This window comes from Ascaphus truei, unplaced genomic scaffold (assembly GCF_040206685.1).
Source record: "Ascaphus truei isolate aAscTru1 unplaced genomic scaffold, aAscTru1.hap1 HAP1_SCAFFOLD_1891, whole genome shotgun sequence".
Taxonomy (NCBI): Eukaryota; Metazoa; Chordata; class Amphibia; order Anura; family Ascaphidae; genus Ascaphus; species Ascaphus truei.
The window spans coordinates 1-17811 of NW_027454794.1; the positions used below are offsets into that span (position 1 = coordinate 1).

Sequence of the window (17811 nt, forward strand, 5' to 3'; positions counted from 1 at the left end):
TACTTAGACAGGTCTGCAACTCTCGTCCCCCCGTCCTCCCCTACTCTCTCCCCCCGTCCTCCCCTACTCTCTCCCCCCGTCCTCCCTCTCTCTCCCCCGTCCTCCCCTGCTCTCTCCCCCCGTCCTCCCCTGCTCTCTCCCCCCGTCCTCCCCTGCTCTCTCCCCCGTCCCCCTGCTCTCTCCCCCGTCTCCCTGCTCTCTCCCCCCGTCCTCCCCGGCTCTCTCCCCCCGTCCTCCCCGGCTCTCTCCCCCCGTCCTCCCCTGCTCTCTCCCCCCGTCCTCCCCTGCTCCCTCTCCCCCCGTCCTCCCCTGCTCTCTCCCCCCGTCCTCCCCTACTCTCTCCCCCCGTCCTCCCCTACTCTCTCCCCCCGTCCTCCCTACTCTCTCCCCCCGTCCTCCCCTACATCCCATCACTTTCCTTTTCATGTCCCCAGTTCTTCTCACCTCTCTCCTACTCCATTATTCTTACTTTGTCCTCACACCTCGTTCCTTCTCCCCTGCCTTCTCTCCCCTGCCTACTTTCCCTTCTCTCTCTCTCCCCCCTCATCTCTCTCCCTCCCATCTCTTTACTTTAATACCTATGTTGTCCCCAAAATATTCTATGATCTCATTGTGCTGAGGTGTGCCTGGTTTGCTACTCACACTGTGTGAGTGTGAGTGTGTGTATACAGTGAGTATGTGTATATATATGTCCTCTGTCTCTCACTGCAGTGTCACGTCGAATTTCTGCCTCTCAGCCTGAGACAAACGTGTCTGCAAAACCAGGGGATGAAACAAGAAATCCAGATACACAAACAGGTAGGTGGGGGGAAGAGAGAGGGGTGTTGGGGGGAAGAGAGAGGGGTGTTGGGGGGAAGAGAGAGGGGTGTTGGGGGGGAAGAGAGAGGGGTGTTGGGGGGGAAGAGAGAGGGTGTTGGGGGAAGAGAGAGGGGTGTTGGGGGGAAGAGAGGGGTGTTGGGGGGGAAGAGAGGGGTGTTGGGGGGGAAGAGAGGGGTGTTGGGGGGGAAGAGAGGGGTGTTGGGGGGGAAGAGAGAGGGGTATTGGGGGGAAGAGAGAGGGGTGGTGGGGGGAAGAGAGAGGGGGTGGTGGGGGGAAGAGAGAGGGGTGGTGGGGGGAAGAGAGAGGGGTGGTGGGGGGAAGAGCGAGGGGTGGTGGGGGGAAGAGCGAGGGGGGGTGGGGGGAAGAGCGAGGGGGGGTGGGGGGAAAGAGCGAGGGGGGGGTGGGAGGAAGAGCGAGGGGGGGGTGGGAGGAAGAGCGAGGGGGGGGGTGGGAGGAAGAGAGAGGGGGGGGGTGGGGGGAAGAGGGGAGGGGGTGGTGGGGGGAAGAGGGAGGGGGGGGTGGGGGGAAGAGGGAGGGGGGTGGTGGGGGGAAGAGGGTGGGGGGAAGAGGGAGGGGGGGTGGGGGGAGAGGGAGGGGGGGTGGGGGGTGGGGGGAAGAGGGAGGGGGGGTGGGGGGAAGAGGGAGGGGGTGGTGGGGGGAAGAGGGTGGGGGGAAGAGGGAGGGGGGGTGGGGGAAGAGGGAGGGGGGGTGGGGGGAAGAGGGAGGGGGGGTGGGGGGTGGGGGGGAAGAGGGAGGGGGGGTGGGGGGAAGAGGGAGGGGGGGTGGGGGGAAGAGGGAGGGAGAGAGGGGGGAAGAGGGAGGGGGTGGTGGGAGGAAGCGGGGGGGGTGGTGTGGGTGAGAGAGAGGGGTGGGGGTGGTGGGGGGAGAGAGGGGGGTGGTGGGAGGAAGAGAGGGGTGATGGGGGGAAGAGAGAGGTGGTGGGGGGAAGAGAGAGGTGGTGGGGGGAAGAGAGAGGTGGTGGGGGGAAGAGAGAGGTGGTGGGGGGAAGAGAGAGGGTGGTGGGGGGAAGAGAGAGGGTGGTGGGGGAAAGAGAGAGGGTGGTGGGGGAAAGAGAGAGGGTGGTGGGGGAAAGAGAGAGGGGTGGTGGGGGAAAGAGAGGGGTGGTGGGAAGGGAGAGAGAGGGGTGGTGGGGGTGGAAGGGAAGGAGAGAGGGGTGGTGGGAAGGGAGAGAGAGGGGTGGTGGGAAGGGGAGGAGAGGGGTGGTGGGAAGGGAGGGAGAGCAGTCTGCCAGGATGTCTCTTTCAATGGAGTGGTCTCAGGCTGTCTCTGGATGGGGCGCTCTCTCAGCTGTCCCTGGATTTGGCGCTCTCTCAGGCAGTCCCTGGATGGCGCGGTCTCTCAGGCTGTCCCTGGATTTGGCGCGGTCTCTCAGGCAGTCCCTGGATGGCGCGGTCTCTCAGGCTGTCCCTGGATTTGGCGCGGTCTCTCAGGCAGTCCCTGGATTTGGCGCTCTCTCAGGCTGTCCCTGGATTTGGCACGGTCTCTCAGGCAGTCCCTGGATGGGGCGGTCTCTCAGGCAGTCCCTGGATTTGGCGCTCTCTCAGGCAGTCCCTGGATTTGGCGCGGTCTCTCAGGCTGTCCCTGGATGGGGCGGTCTCTCAGGCAGTCCCTGGATTTGGCGCGGTCTCTCAGGCAGTCCCTGGATGGGGCGGTCTCTCAGGCAGTCCTGGATTTGGCGCTCTCTCAGGCAGTCCCTGGATTTGGCGCGGTCTCTCAGGCTTGTCCCTGGATGGGGCGGTCTCTCAGGCAGTCCCTGGATTTGGCGCGGTCTCTCAGGCTGTCCCCTGGATGGGGCGGTCTCTCAGGCAGTCCCTGGATTTGGCGCTCTCTCAGGCAGTCCCTGGATTTGGCGCGGTCTCTCAGGCAGTCCCTGGATTTGGCGCTCTCTCAGGCTGTCCCTGGATTTGGCACTCTCTCAGGCAGTCCCTGGATTTGGCGCTCTCTCAGGCAGTCCCTGGATTTGGCGCTCTCTCAGGCTGTCTCTCTCTGCAGCTGATTGACGAGCTCCTGGCGCAGAGCAGTTATTTGCTGGAGAGACGAGATTCCTTGCGGAGATCCCGGAAAAAGGAGACGGAGAAACGGCCCAGAGACCTGCTGCAGGGCATGCCGAGGTGTGTGTGCTTGTGTGTATGTGCGCGTGTGTGTGCAGGGCCAAGTGTGTTTGTGTGTATGTGTGCGTGCATGTGTGTATGTGCGCGTGTGTGTGCAGGGCCAAGTGTGTTTGTGTGTATGTGTGCGTGCATGTGTGTATGTGCGCATTCAGGTGTGCGTGCATGTGTGTATGTGTGCGTGCATGTGTGTATGTGCGCATTCAGGTGTGCGTGCATGTGTGTATGTGTGCATTCAGGTGTGCGTGCATGTGTGTATGTGCGCATTCAGGTGTGCGTGCATGTGTGCATGTGTGTATGTGCGCATTCAGATGTGTGCATGTGCATGTGTATGTGCGCATTCAGGTGTGCGTGCATGTGTGCATGTGCGCATTCAGGTGTGCGTGCATGTGTGTATGTGTGCATTCAGGTGTGCGTGCATGTGTGTATGTGCGCATTCAGGTGTGCGTGCATGTGTGCATGTGTGTATGTGCGCATTCAGATGTGTGCATGTGCATGTGTATGTGCGCATTCAGGTGTGCGTGCATGTGTGCATGTGCGCATTCAGGTGTGCGTGCATGTGTGTATGTGCGCATTCAGGTGTATGTGTGTATGTGTGTATGTGTGTATGTGCACATTCAGGTGTGCGTGCATGTGTGTATGTGCGCATTCAGTTGTGCGTGTATGTGTGTATGTGTGTATGTGCACATTCAGGTGTGTGTGCATGTGTGTATGTGCGCATTCAGGTGTGCGTGCATGTGTGCATGTGTGCATGTGTGCATGTGCGCATTCAGGTGTGCGTGCATGTGTGTATGTGCGCATTCAGGTGTGCGTGTATGTGTGTATGTGTGTATGTGCACATTCAGGTGTGCGTGCATGTGTGTATGTGCACATTCAGGTGTGTGTGCATGTGTGTATGTGCGCATTCAGGTGTGCGTGCATGTGTGTATGTGTGTATGTGCACATTCAGGTGTGCGTGCAAGTGTGTATGTGCGCATTCAGGTGTGCGTGCATGTGTATGTGCGCATTCAGGTGTGCGTGCATGTGTGTCTGCGCATTCAGGTGTGCGTGCATGTGTATGTGCGCATTCAGGTGTGCGTGCATGTGTGTCTGTGCGCATTCAGGTGTGTGCATGTGTGCATGTGCGCATTCAGGTGTGCGTGCATGTGTGCATGTGTGTATGTGCGCATTCAGGTGTGTGTGTATGTGTGTATGTGCGCATTCAGGTGTGCGTGCATGTGTGCATGTGTGTATGTGCGCATTCAGGTGTGTGTGCATGTGTGTATGTGCGCATTCAGGTGTGCGTGCATGTGTGTATGTGCGCATTCAGGTGTGCGTGCATGTGTGCATGTGTGTATGTGCGCATTCAGGTGTGTGTGCATGTGTGTATGTGCGCATTCAGGTGTGTGTGCATGTGTGTATGTGCGCATTCAGATGTGTGCATGTGCATGTGTATGTGCGCGTTCAGGTGTGCGTGCATGTGTGCGTGCATGTGTGTATGTGCGCATTCAGGTGTGCGTGTATGTGTGTATGTGTGTATGTGCACATTCAGGTGTGCGTGCATGTGTGTATGTGCACATTCAGGTGTGTGTGCATGTGTGTATGTGCGCATTCAGGTGTGCGTGCATGTGTGTATGTGTGTATGTGCACATTCAGGTGTGCGTGCATGTGTGTATGTGCGCATTCAGGTCTGCGTGCATGTGTGCATGTGTATGTGCGCATTCAGGTGTGCGTGCATGTGTGCATGTGTGTATGTGCGCATTCAGGTGTATGTGCGCATTCAGGTGTGCGTACATGTGTGTATGTGCGCATTCAGGTGTGCGTGCATGTGTGCATGTGTATGTGCGCATTCAGGTGTGCGTGCATGTGTGCATGTGTGTATGTGCGCATTCAGGTGTGCGTGCATGTGTGTATGTGCGCATTCAGGTGTGCATGCATGTGTGTATGTATTGTATTGTATTGTATGTCTTTATTTATATAGCGCCATTAATGTACATAGCGCTTCACAGTAGTAATACATGTGGTAATCAAATAAATAACAGATAATATAAATAACAGATCATGGGAATAAGTGCTTTAGACAAACATAACATTAAGGAAGAGGAGTCCCTGCCCCGAGGAGCGTACAATCTAATTGTTAGGTAGGGAGAACGTACAGAGACAGTAGGAGGGAGTTCTGGTAAGTGCGTCTGCAGGGGGCCAAGCTTTATGTATCATGTGTTCAGAATGTTCACAGTGCTATTCGTATGCTTCTTTAAGCAAGTGTGTCTTAAGGTGGGTCTTAAAGGTGGATAGAGAGGGTGCAAGTCGGGTACTGAGGGGAAGGGCATTCCAGAGGTGTGGGGCAGTCAATGAAAAAGGTTTAAGACGGGAGAGGGCTTTAGATACAAAGGGGGTAGAAAGAAGACATCCTTGAGCAGAACGCAAGAGTCGGGGTGGTGCATAGCGAGAAATTAGGGCTGAGATGTAAGGAGGGGCAGAAGAGTGTAAAGCTTTAAAAGTGAGGAGAAGAATGGAGTGTGAGATGCGGGATTTGATTGGAAGCCAGGAGAGGGATTTCAGGAGGGGAGATGCTGAAACAGATCTAGGAAAGAGTAGAGTGATTCTGGCAGCAGCGTTTAGGATAGATTGTAGGGGAGACAGGTGAGAGGCAGGAAGGCCGGACAGCAGGAGGTTACAGTAATCAAGACGGGAGAGAATGAGGGCCTGAGTCAGAGTTTTAGCAGTCGAGCAACAGAGGAAAGGGCGTATCTTTGTTATATTGCGGAGGAAAAAGTGACAAGTTTTAGAAATGTTTTGAATGTGAGGGGCGAATGTGAGAGAGGAGTCGAGTGTGACCCCTAGGCAGCGTTCTTGGGCTACTGGGTGGATGATCGTAGTTCCAACAGTAATGTGGAAGGAGGTTGTAGGGCCAGGTTTGGGAGGAAGTATGAGGAGCTCTGTTTTAGCCATGTTGCGTTTAAGGCGTCGGAGGCCCATCCAGGATGATATAGCAGAGAGGCATTCAGAAACTTTGGTCTGTATAGCAGGTGTAAGGTCAGGTGTTGAAAAGTATATTTGTGTGTCGTCAGCATAGAGGTGATATTTAAACCCAAAAGATGTTATTAGGTCACCTAGAGAGAGTGTGTACAGAGAAAAGAGAAGAGTCCTGGGGTACCCCCACAGAGAGATCGATAGAGGAGGAGGAGGTGTTAGCTGAAGAGACACTGAAAGTACGATGGGAGAGGTAGGATGAGATCCAGGATAGAGCTTTGTTCCGAATACCAAGAGTATGGAGAATGTGGAGGAGAAGAGGGTGGTCCACGGTGTCAAATGCTGCAGAGAGGTCGAGTAATATGAGCAGAGTGTAATGACCTCTGTCTTTGGCAGCATGGAGGTCATCAGTTATTTTAGTGAGGGCTGTTTCCGTGGAGTGAGCAGTGCGGAAGCCAGATTGTAGAGGGTCTAGGAGAGAATAGGTGTTGAGAAAATGGAGCAAGCGAGAGAATACAAGACGTTCAAGGAGTTTAGAGGCAGGTGTGCGTGCATGTGTGCGTGTGTGTATGTGCGCATTCAGGTGTGTGTATATGTGCGCATTCAGGTGTGCATGCTTGGGTGTATGTGTGCATTAAGGTGTGCATGTGTGCATATGCGCATTCAGGTGTGCGTGCGTGCCTGTATGCAGGCCCAGGTAGGTGTGTATATAAGACCATGTGTTCACAGACCTCCCTGTTACTGCTTCGTCCCTTGTGTGCGTGTGTAGGTGAGATCACACTGTGCGTGTGTAGGTGAGATCACACTGTGCGTGTGCAGGTGAGATCACACTGTGCGTGTGTAGGTGAGATCACACTGTGCGTGTGCAGGTGAGATCACACTGTGCGTGTGTAGGTGAGATCACACTGTGCGTGTGCAGGTGAGATCACACTGTGCGTGTGTAGGTGAGATCACACTGTGCGTGTGCAGGTGAGATCACAATGTGCGTGTGTAGGTGAGATCACAATGTGCGTGTGCAGGTGAGATCACACTGTGCGTGTGTAGGTGAGATCACACTGTGCGTGTGTAGATGAGATCACAATGTGCGTGTGTAGGTGAGATCACACTGTGCGTGTGTAGGTGAGATCACACTGTGCGTGTGTAGGTGAGATCACACTGTGCGTGTGTAGGTGAGATCACACTGTGCGTGTGTAGGTGAGATCACACTGTGCGTGTGCAGGTGAGATCACAATGTGCGTGTGTAGGTGAGATCACACTGTGCGTGTGCAGGTGAGATCACACTGTGCGTGTGCAGGTGAGATCACAACGTGCGTGTGTAGGTGAGATCACAATGTGCGTGTGCAGGTGAGATCACAACGTGCGTGTGTAGGTGAGATCACAACGTGCGTGTGTAGGTGAGATCACAACGTGTGTGTGCAGGTGAGATCACAATGTGCGTGTGCAGGTGAGATCACAACGTGCGTGTGTAGGTGAGTTCACAACGTGCGTGTGTAGGTGAGATCACAACGTGCGTGTGTAGGTGAGATCACAACGTGCGTGTGTAGGTGAGATCACAACGTGCGTGTGCAGGTGAGATTACACTGTGCGTGTGTAGGTGAGATCACACTGTGCGTGTGTAGGTGAGATCACACTGTGCGTGTGCAGGTGAGATCACACTGTGCGTGTGTAGGTGAGATCACACTGTGCGTGTGTAGGTGAGATCACACTGTGCGTGTGTAGGTGAGATCACAATGTGCGTGTGTAGGTGAGATCACAATGTGCGTGTGTAGGTGAGATCACAATGTGCGTGTGTAGGTGAGATCACACTGTGCGTGTGCAGGTGAGATCACACTGCGTGTGTAGGTGAGATCACACTGTGCGTGTGTAGGTGAGATCACACTGTGCGTGTGCAGGTGAGATCACAACGTGCGTGTGTAGGTGAGATCACAACGTGCGTGTGTAGGTGAGATCACAATGTGCGTGTGTAGGTGAGATCACACTGTGCGTGTGTAGGTGAGATCACACTGTGCGTGTGTAGGTGAGATCACAATGTGCGTGTGTAGGTGAGATCACAATGTGCGTGTGCAGGTGAGATCACACTGTGCGTGTGCAGGTGAGATCACACTGTGCGTGTGCAGGTGAGATCACACTGTGCGTGTGTAGGTGAGATCACACTGTGCGTGTGTAGGTGAGATCACACTGTGCGTGTGTAGGTGAGATCACAATGTGCGTGTGTAGGTGAGATCACAATGTGCGTGTGTAGGTGAGATCACAATGTGCGTGTGCAGGTGAGATCACACTGTGCGTGTGCAGGTGAGATCACAATGTGCGTGTGTAGGTGAGATCACAATGTGCGTGTGTAGGTGAGATCACAATGTGCGTGTGTAGGTGAGATCACAATGTGCGTGTGTAGGTGAGATCACAATGTGCGTGTGTAGGTGAGATCACACTGTGCGTGTGTAGGTGAGATCACACTGTGCGTGTGCAGGTGAGATCACACTGTGCGTGTGCAGGTGAGATCACACTGTGCGTGTGCAGGTGAGATCACAATGTGCGTGTGTAGGTGAGATCACACTGTGCGTGTGTAGGTGAGATCACAATGTGCGTGTGTAGGTGAGATCACACTGTGCGTGTGTAGGTGAGATCACAATGTGCGTGTGTAGGTGAGATCACAACGTGCGTGTGTAGGTGAGATCACACTGTGCGTGTGCAGGTGAGATCACAATGTGCGTGTGCAGGTGAGATCACAACGTGCGTGTGTAGGTGAGTTCACAACGTGCGTGTGTAGGTGAGATCACAACGTGCGTGTGTAGGTGAGATCACAACGTGCGTGTGTAGGTGAGATCACAACGTGCGTGTGCAGGTGAGATTACACTGTGCGTGTGCAGGTGAGATTACACTGTGCGTGTGTAGGTGAGATCACACTGTGCGTGTGTAGGTGAGATCACACTGTGCGTGTGCAGGTGAGATCACACTGTGCGTGTGTAGGTGAGATCACACTGTGCGTGTGTAGGTGAGATCACACTGTGCGTGTGTAGGTGAGATCACAATGTGCGTGTGTAGGTGAGATCACAATGTGCGTGTGTAGGTGAGATCACAATGTGCGTGTGTAGGTGAGATCACACTGTGCGTGTGCAGGTGAGATCACACTGTGCGTGTGTAGGTGAGATCACACTGTGCGTGTGTAGGTGAGATCACACTGTGCGTGTGCAGGTGAGATCACAACGTGCGTGTGTAGGTGAGATCACAACGTGCGTGTGTAGGTGAGATCACACTGTGCGTGGCAGGTGAGATCACAACGTGCGTGTGCAGGTGAGATCACACTGTGCGTGTGCAGGTGAGATCACAATGTGCGTGTGTAGGTGAGATCACAATGTGCGTGTGTAGGTGAGATCACACTGTGCGTGTGTAGGTGAGATCACAATGTGCGTGTGTAGGTGAGATCACAATGTGCGTGTGTAGGTGAGATCACAATGTGCGTGTGCAGGTGAGATCACACTGTGCGTGTGCAGGTGAGATCACACTGTGCGTGTGCAGGTGAGATCACACTGTGCGTGTGTAGGTGAGATCACACTGTGCGTGTGTAGGTGAGATCACACTGTGCGTGTGTAGGTGAGATCACAATGTGCGTGTGTAGGTGAGATCACAATGTGCGTGTGTAGGTGAGATCACAATGTGCGTGTGCAGGTGAGATCACACTGTGCGTGTGCAGGTGAGATCACAATGTGCGTGTGTAGGTGAGATCACAATGTGCGTGTGTAGGTGAGATCACAATGTGCGTGTGTAGGTGAGATCACAATGTGCGTGTGTAGGTGAGATCACAATGTGCGTGTGTAGGTGAGATCACACTGTGCGTGTGCAGGTGAGATCACACTGTACGTGTGCAGGTGAGATCACAATGTGCGTGTGTAGGTGAGATCACAATGTGCGTGTGTAGGTGAGATCACAATGTGCGTGTGTAGGTGAGATCACACTGTGCGTGTGTAGGTGAGATCACAATGTGCGTGTGTAGGTGAGATCACACTGTGCGTGTGTAGGTGAGATCACAATGTGCGTGTGTAGGTGAGATCACAATGTGCGTGTGTAGGTGAGATCACAATGTGCGTGTGCAGGTGAGATCACACTGTGCGTGTGCAGGTGAGATCACACTGTGCGTGTGCAGGTGAGATCACACTGTGCGTGTGTAGGTGAGATCACACTGTGCGTGTGTAGGTGAGATCACAACGTGCGTGTGTAGGTGAGATCACAACGTGCGTGTGTAAGTGAGATCACACTGTGCGTGTGCAGGTGAGATCACAATGTGCGTGTGTAGGTGAGATCACAACGTGCGTGTGTAGGTGAGATCACAATGTGCGTGTGCAGGTGAGATAACACTGTGCGTGTGCAGGTGAGATCACACTGTGCGTGTGTAGGTGAGATCACACTGTGCGTGTGTAGGTGAGATCACACTGTGCGTGTGCAGGTGAGATCACACTGTGCGTGTGCAGGTGAGATCACACTGTGCGTGTGCAGGTGAGATCACACTGTGCGTGTGTAGGTGAGATCACACTGTGCGTGTGTAGGTGAGATCACACTGTGCGTGTGTAGGTGAGATCACACTGTGCGTGTGTAGGTGAGATCACACTGTGCGTGTGTAGGTGAGATCACAACGTGCGTGTGCAGGTGAGATCACAACGTGCGTGTGCAGGTGAGATCACAACGTGCGTGTGTAGGTGAGATCACAACGTGCGTGTGTAGGTGAGATCACAACGTGCGTGTGTAGGTGAGATCACAATGTGCGTGTGCAGGTGAGATCACACTGTGCGTGTGTAGGTGAGATCACACGGTGCGTGTGTAGGTGAGATCACACGGTGCGTGTGTAGGTGAGATCACACTGTGCGTGTGCAGGTGAGATCACACTGTGCGTGTGTAGGTGAGATCACACTGTGCGTGTGTAGGTGAGATCACACTGTGCGTGTGTAGGTGAGATCACACTGTGCGTGTGCAGGTGAGATCACACTGTGCGTGTGTAGGTGAGATCACACTGTGCGTGTGCAGGTGAGATCACACTGTGCGTGTGTAGGTGAGATCACACTGTGCGTGTGCAGGTGAGATCACAATGTGCGTGTGCAGGTGAGATCACAATGTGCGTGTGTAGGTGAGATCACACTGTGCGTGTGTAGGTGAGATCACAATGTGCGTGTGCAGGTGAGATCACGCTGTGCGTGTGTAGGTGAGATCACGCTGTGCGTGTGTAGGTGAGATCACAATGTGCGTGTGCAGGTGAGATCACAATGTGCGTGTGTAGGTGAGATCACAATGTGCGTGTGTAGGTGAGATCACAATGTGCGTGTGTAGGTGAGATCACACTGTGCGTGTGTAGGTGAGATCACAATGTGCGTGTGTAGGTGAGATCACAACGTGCGTGTGTAGGTGAGATCACAATGTGCGTGTGTAGGTGAGATCACACTGTGCGTGTGTAGGTGAGATCACAACGTGCGTGTGTAGGTGAGATCACAACGTGCGTGTGTAGGTGAGATCACAACGTGCGTGTGCAGGTGAGATCACAACGTGCGTGTGCAGGTGAGATCACACTGTGCGTGTGCAGGTGAGATCACACTGTGCGTGTGCAGGTGAGATCACACTGTGCGTGTGTAGGTGAGATCACACTGTGCGTGTGCAGGTGAGATCACACTGTGCGTGTGTAGGTGAGATCACACTGTGCGTGTGTAGGTGAGATCACACTGTGCGTGTGCAGGTGAGATCACACTGTGCGTGTGCAGGTGAGATCACACTGTGCGTGTGCAGGTGAGATCACACTGTGCGTGTGCAGGTGAGATCACACTGTGCGTGTGTAGGTGAGATCACAATGTGCGTGTGCAGGTGAGATCACAATGTGCGTGTGTAGGTGAGATCACAATGTGCGTGTGTAGGTGAGATCACAATGTGCGTGTGCAGGTGAGATCACACTGTGCGTGTGTAGGTGAGATCACACTGTGCGTGTGTAGGTGAGATCACAATGTGCGTGTGTAGCTGAGATCACAATGTGCGTGTGTAGGTGAGATCACACTGTGCGTGTGTAGGTGAGATCACAATGTGCGTGTGTAGGTGAGATCACACTGTGCGTGTGTAGGTGAGATCACAATGTGCGTGTGTAGGTGAGATCACAACGTGCGTGTGTAGGTGAGATCACAATGTGCGTGTGTAGGTGAGATCACAACGTGCGTGTGTAGGTGAGATCACACTGTGCGTGTGTAGGTGAGATCACACTGTGCGTGTGTAGGTGAGATCACACTGTGCGTGTGTAGGTGAGATCACACTGTGCGTGTGCAGGTGAGATCACACTGTGCGTGTGTAGGTGAGATCACACTGTGCGTGTGTAGGTGAGATCACAATGTGCGTGTGCAGGTGAGATCACAATGTGCGTGTGTAGGTGAGATCACAATGTGCGTGTGTAGGTGAGATCACAATGTGCGTGTGCAGGTGAGATCACACTGTGCGTGTGCAGGTGAGATCACACTGTGCGTGTGTAGGTGAGATCACACTGTGCGTGTGCAGGTGAGATCACACTGTGCGTGTGTAGGTGAGATCACACTGTGCGTGTGTAGGTGAGATCACACTGTGCGTGTGCAGGTGAGATCACACTGTGCGTGTGCAGGTGAGATCACACTGTGCGTGTGCAGGTGAGATCACACTGTGCGTGTGCAGGTGAGATCACACTGTGCGTGTGTAGGTGAGATCACAATGTGCGTGTGCAGGTGAGATCACAATGTGCGTGTGTAGGTGAGATCACAATGTGCGTGTGTAGGTGAGATCACAATGTGCGTGTGCAGGTGAGATCACACTGTGCGTGTGTAGGTGAGATCACACTGTGCGTGTGTAGGTGAGATCACAATGTGCGTGTGTAGCTGAGATCACAATGTGCGTGTGTAGGTGAGATCACACTGTGCGTGTGTAGGTGAGATCACAATGTGCGTGTGTAGGTGAGATCACACTGTGCGTGTGTAGGTGAGATCACAATGTGCGTGTGTAGGTGAGATCACAACGTGCGTGTGTAGGTGAGATCACAATGTGCGTGTGTAGGTGAGATCACAACGTGCGTGTGTAGGTGAGATCACACTGTGCGTGTGTAGGTGAGATCACACTGTGCGTGTGTAGGTGAGATCACACTGTGCGTGTGTAGGTGAGATCACACTGTGCGTGTGTAGGTGAGATCACACTGTGCGTGTGCAGGTGAGATCACACTGTGCGTGTGTAGGTGAGATCACACTGTGCGTGTGTAGGTGAGATCACAATGTGCGTGTGCAGGTGAGATCACAATGTGCGTGTGTAGGTGAGATCACAATGTGCGTGTGTAGGTGAGATCACAATGTGCGTGTGCAGGTGAGATCACACTGTGCGTGTGTAGGTGAGATCACACTGTGCGTGTGTAGGTGAGATCACAATGTGCGTGTGTAGGTGAGATCACAACGTGCGTGTGCAGGTGAGATCACATGTGTGCGTGTGCAGGTGAGATCACAACGTGCGTGTGCAGGTGAGATCACAACGTGCGTGTGCAGGTGAGATCACAACGTGCGTGTGCAGGTGAGATCACAACGTGCGTGTGCAGGTGAGATCACAACGTGCGTGTGCAGGTGAGATCACAACGTGCGTGTGCAGGTGAGATCACAATGTGCGTGTGCAGGTGAGATCACAATGTGCGTGTGCAGGTGAGATAACAACGTGCGTGTGCAGGTGAGATCACAATGTGCGTGTGCAGGTGAGATCACAACGTGCGTGTGTAGGTGAGATCACACTGTGCGTGTGCAGGTGAGATCACACTGTGCGTGTGCAGGTGAGATCACACTGTGCGTGTGCAGGTGAGATCACACTGTGCGTGTGCAGGTGAGATCACACTGTGCGTGTGTAGGTGAGATCACAATGTGCGTGTGCAGGTGAGATCACAATGTGCGTGTGTAGGTGAGATCACAATGTGCGTGTGTAGGTGAGATCACAATGTGCGTGTGCAGGTGAGATCACACTGTGCGTGTGTAGGTGAGATCACACTGTGCGTGTGTAGGTGAGATCACAATGTGCGTGTGTACTTGAGATCACAATGTGCGTGTGTAGGTGAGATCACACTGTGCGTGTGTAGGTGAGATCACAATGTGCGTGTGTAGGTGAGATCACACTGTGCGTGTGTAGGTGAGATCACAATGTGCGTGTGTAGGTGAGATCACAACGTGCGTGTGTAGGTGAGATCACAATGTGCGTGTGTAGGTGAGATCACAACGTGCGTGTGTAGGTGAGATCACACTGTGCGTGTGTAGGTGAGATCACACTGTGCGTGTGTAGGTGAGATCACACTGTGCGTGTGTAGGTGAGATCACACTGTGCGTGTGCAGGTGAGATCACACTGTGCGTGTGTAGGTGAGATCACACTGTGCGTGTGTAGGTGAGATCACAATGTGCGTGTGCAGGTGAGATCACAATGTGCGTGTGTAGGTGAGATCACAATGTGCGTGTGTAGGTGAGATCACAATGTGCGTGTGCAGGTGAGATCACACTGTGCGTGTGTAGGTGAGATCACACTGTGCGTGTGTAGGTGAGATCACAATGTGCGTGTGTAGGTGAGATCACAACGTGCGTGTGCAGGTGAGATCACAACGTGCGTGTGCAGGTGAGATCACAACGTGCGTGTGCAGGTGAGATCACAACGTGCGTGTGCAGGTGAGATCACAACGTGCGTGTGCAGGTGAGATCACAACGTGCGTGTGCAGGTGAGATCACAACGTGCGTGTGCAGGTGAGATCACAATGTGCGTGTGCAGGTGAGATAACAACGTGCGTGTGCAGGTGAGATCACAACGTGCGTGTGCAGGTGAGATCACAACGTGCGTGTGCAGGTGAGATCACACTGTGCGTGTGTAGGTGAGATCACACTGTGCGTGTGTAGGTGAGATCACAACGTGCGTGTGCAGGTGAGATCACACTGTGTGTGTGTAGGTGAGATCACACTGTGCGTGTGCAGGTGAGATCACAACGTGCGTGTGCAGGTGAGATCACAACGTGCGTGTGTAGGTGAGATCACACTGTGCGTGTGTAGGTGAGATCACACTGTGCGTGTGTAGGTGAGATCACAACGTGCGTGCCCACAGTTCAGTGTCGGTGCCTCTGCCTCCCCAACCCGTGTCCTCCTCTCTGCCCCTAGGTGCGCTCCTGATGAGGACGTGTTCCTTGATATTCCCCGACACGAGCAAATTCCCATCTAGCATCAGACACGAGGAGAGGGAGGAGCGAGCAAAGCGTGTGCACCAACGGTGTGTTCCCTACACCTGGGGCACACACACCTACTAACAACACACCACGGCGGAGACATGTATGTGTGTGTGTATATATGTATGTATATATATATCACTATGTTAGACCTGCCAAGTCTCGCTAAACAGACTCCGGTGATGTTGATATCTGCATTGTACTGCGCTGCGGGATGTGTTGGTGCCTCACAAATAAATAATTGTAATGACCCGGGCTGGTTTGTCTCCAGATGTTACTGACTGGGATACAAATCCAACTGGATCATCACACTGCAGGGTCCCTGGGAGTCCGTGATTGTAGCGACGCAGTGTCAGCTTGTGTCCACCAGAGGGAGATAGGACACAGCCTACAGATCACTGTGTGGCTCAGCCTCCTCTGTGCTCTGTTTATAGCCGGCCCCATGTTCTGCTTGTGACTCATTGTGCTGCCTGTGACAGCCCCTCGCCCTGTGTGACAGCCCCTCGCCCTGTGTGACAGCCCCTCGCCCTGTGTGACAGCCCCTCGCCCTGTGTGACAGCCCCTCGCCCTGTGTGACAGCCCCCCGCCCTGTGTGACAGCCCCCCGCCCTGTGTGACAGCCCCCCGCCCTGTGTGACAGCCCCCCGCCCTGTGTGACAGCCCCCTCACCCTGTGTCCCTGTGTGACAGCCCCTCGCCCTGTGTGACAGCCCCTCGCCCTGTGTGACAGCCCCTCGCCCTGTGTGACAGCCCCTCGCCCTGTGTGACAGCCCCTCGCCCTGTGTGACAGCCCCTCACCCTGTGTCCCTGTGTGACAGCCCCCTCACCCTGTGTCCCTGTGTGACAGCCCCCTCACCCTGTGTGACAGCCCCTCACGCTGTGTGACAGCCCCTCGCCCTGTGTGACAGCCCCTCACCCTGTGTGACAGCCCCTCGCCCTGTGTGACAGCCCCCTCACCCTGTGTGACAGCCCCCTCACTCTTTGTCCCTGTGTGACAGCCCCCTCACCCTGTGTCCCTGTGTGACAGCCCCCTCACCCTGTGTCCCTGTGTGACAGCCCCCTCACCCTGTGTGACAGCCCCCTCACCCTGTGTCCTTGTGTGACAGCCCCCTCACCCTGTGTGACAGCCCCCTCACCCTGTGTTTGACAGCCCCCTCACCCTGTGTGACAGCCCCCTCGCCCTGTGTGACAGCCCCCTCGCCCTGTGTGACAGCCCCCTCGCCCTGTGTGACAGCCCCCTCGCCCTGTGTGACAGCCCCCTCGCCCTGTATGACAGCCCCTCGCCCTGTGTGACAGCCCCTCACCCTGTGTGACAGCCCCTTCACCCTGTGTCTCTGTGTGACAGCCCCCTCACCCTGTGTGACAGCCCCCTCACCCTGTGTGACAGCCCTCTCACCCTGTGTGACAGCCCCCTGTGTGACAGCCCTCTCGCCCTGTGTGACAGCCCCCTTGCCCTGTGTGACAGCCCCCTCGCCCTGTGTGACAGCCCCCTCGCCCTGTGTGACAGCCCCTCGCCCTGTGTGACAGCCCCTCACCCTGTGTGACAGCCCCTTCACCCTGTGTCTCTGTGTGACAGCCCCCTCACCCTGTGTGACAGCCCCCTCACCCTGTGTGACAGCCCCCTCACTCTGTGTGACAGCCCCCTCACCCTTTGTCCCTGTGTGACAGCCCCTCGCCCTGTGTGACAGCCCCTCACCCTGTGTGACAGCCCCTTCACCCTGTGTCTCTGTGTGACAGCCCCCTCACCCTGTGTGACAGCCCCCTCACCCTGTGTGACAGCCCCCTCACTCTGTGTGACAGCCCCCTCACCCTTTGTCCCTGTGTGACAGCCCCCTCACCCTGTGTCCCCGTGTGACAGCCCCCTCACCCTGTGTGACAGCCCCCTCACCCTGTGTGACAGCCCCTCACCCTGTGTGACAGCCCCTCACCCTGTGTCCCTGTGTGACAGCCCCCTCACCCTGTGTCCCTGTGTGACAGCCCCCTCACCCTGTGTGACAGCCCCTCACCCTGTGTCCCCGTGTGACAGCCCCCTCACCCTGTGTGACAGCCCCCTCACCCTGTGTGACAGCCCCCTCACCCTGTGTGACAGCCCCTCACCCTGTGTCCCTGTGTGACAGCCCCCTCACCCTGTGTCCCTGTGTGACAGCCCCCTCACCCTGTGTGACAGCCCCCTCACCCTGTGTGACAGCCCCCTCACCCTGTGTCCCTGTGTGACAGCCCCCTCACCCTGTGTCCCTGTGTGACAGCCCCCTCACCCTGTGTGACAGCCCCCTCACCCTGTGTGACAGCCCCCTCGCCCTGTGTGACAGCCCCCTCACCCTGTGTGACAGCCCCCTCACCCTGTGTCCCGGTGTGACAGCCCCCTCACCCGGTGTGACAGCCCCCTCGCCCCGTGTGACAGCCCCCTCGCCCCGAATGACAGCCCCCTCGCCCCGAATGACAGCCCCCCGCCCCGTGTGACAGCCCCCTCGCCCCGTGTGACAGCCCCCTCGCCCCGTGTGACAGCCCCCTCGCCCCGTGTGACAGCCCCCTCGCCCCGTGTGACAGCCCCCCGCCCCGTGTGACAGCCCCTTCGCCCCGTGTGACAGCCCCCTCGCCCTGTGTGACAGCCCCCTCGCCCCGTGTGACAGCCCCTTCGCCCCGTGTGACAGCCCCCTCGCCCCGTGTGACAGCCCCCTCGCCCTGTGTGACAGCCCCCTCG

General features: G+C 55.5%; 1 long non-coding RNA gene across 1 annotated transcript; it reads left to right on the top strand.

Moving 5' to 3' along the window:
• The first annotated feature begins 681 nt into the window (after nucleotides 1-681).
• Nucleotides 682-15362, top strand: LOC142477040 (uncharacterized). Its single transcript, XR_012792142.1, has 3 exons — nucleotides 682-798; nucleotides 2833-2951; nucleotides 15048-15362. It is a non-coding gene; the product is annotated as an uncharacterized LOC142477040 (long non-coding RNA).
• The last annotated feature ends 2449 nt before the right edge of the window (nucleotides 15363-17811 follow it).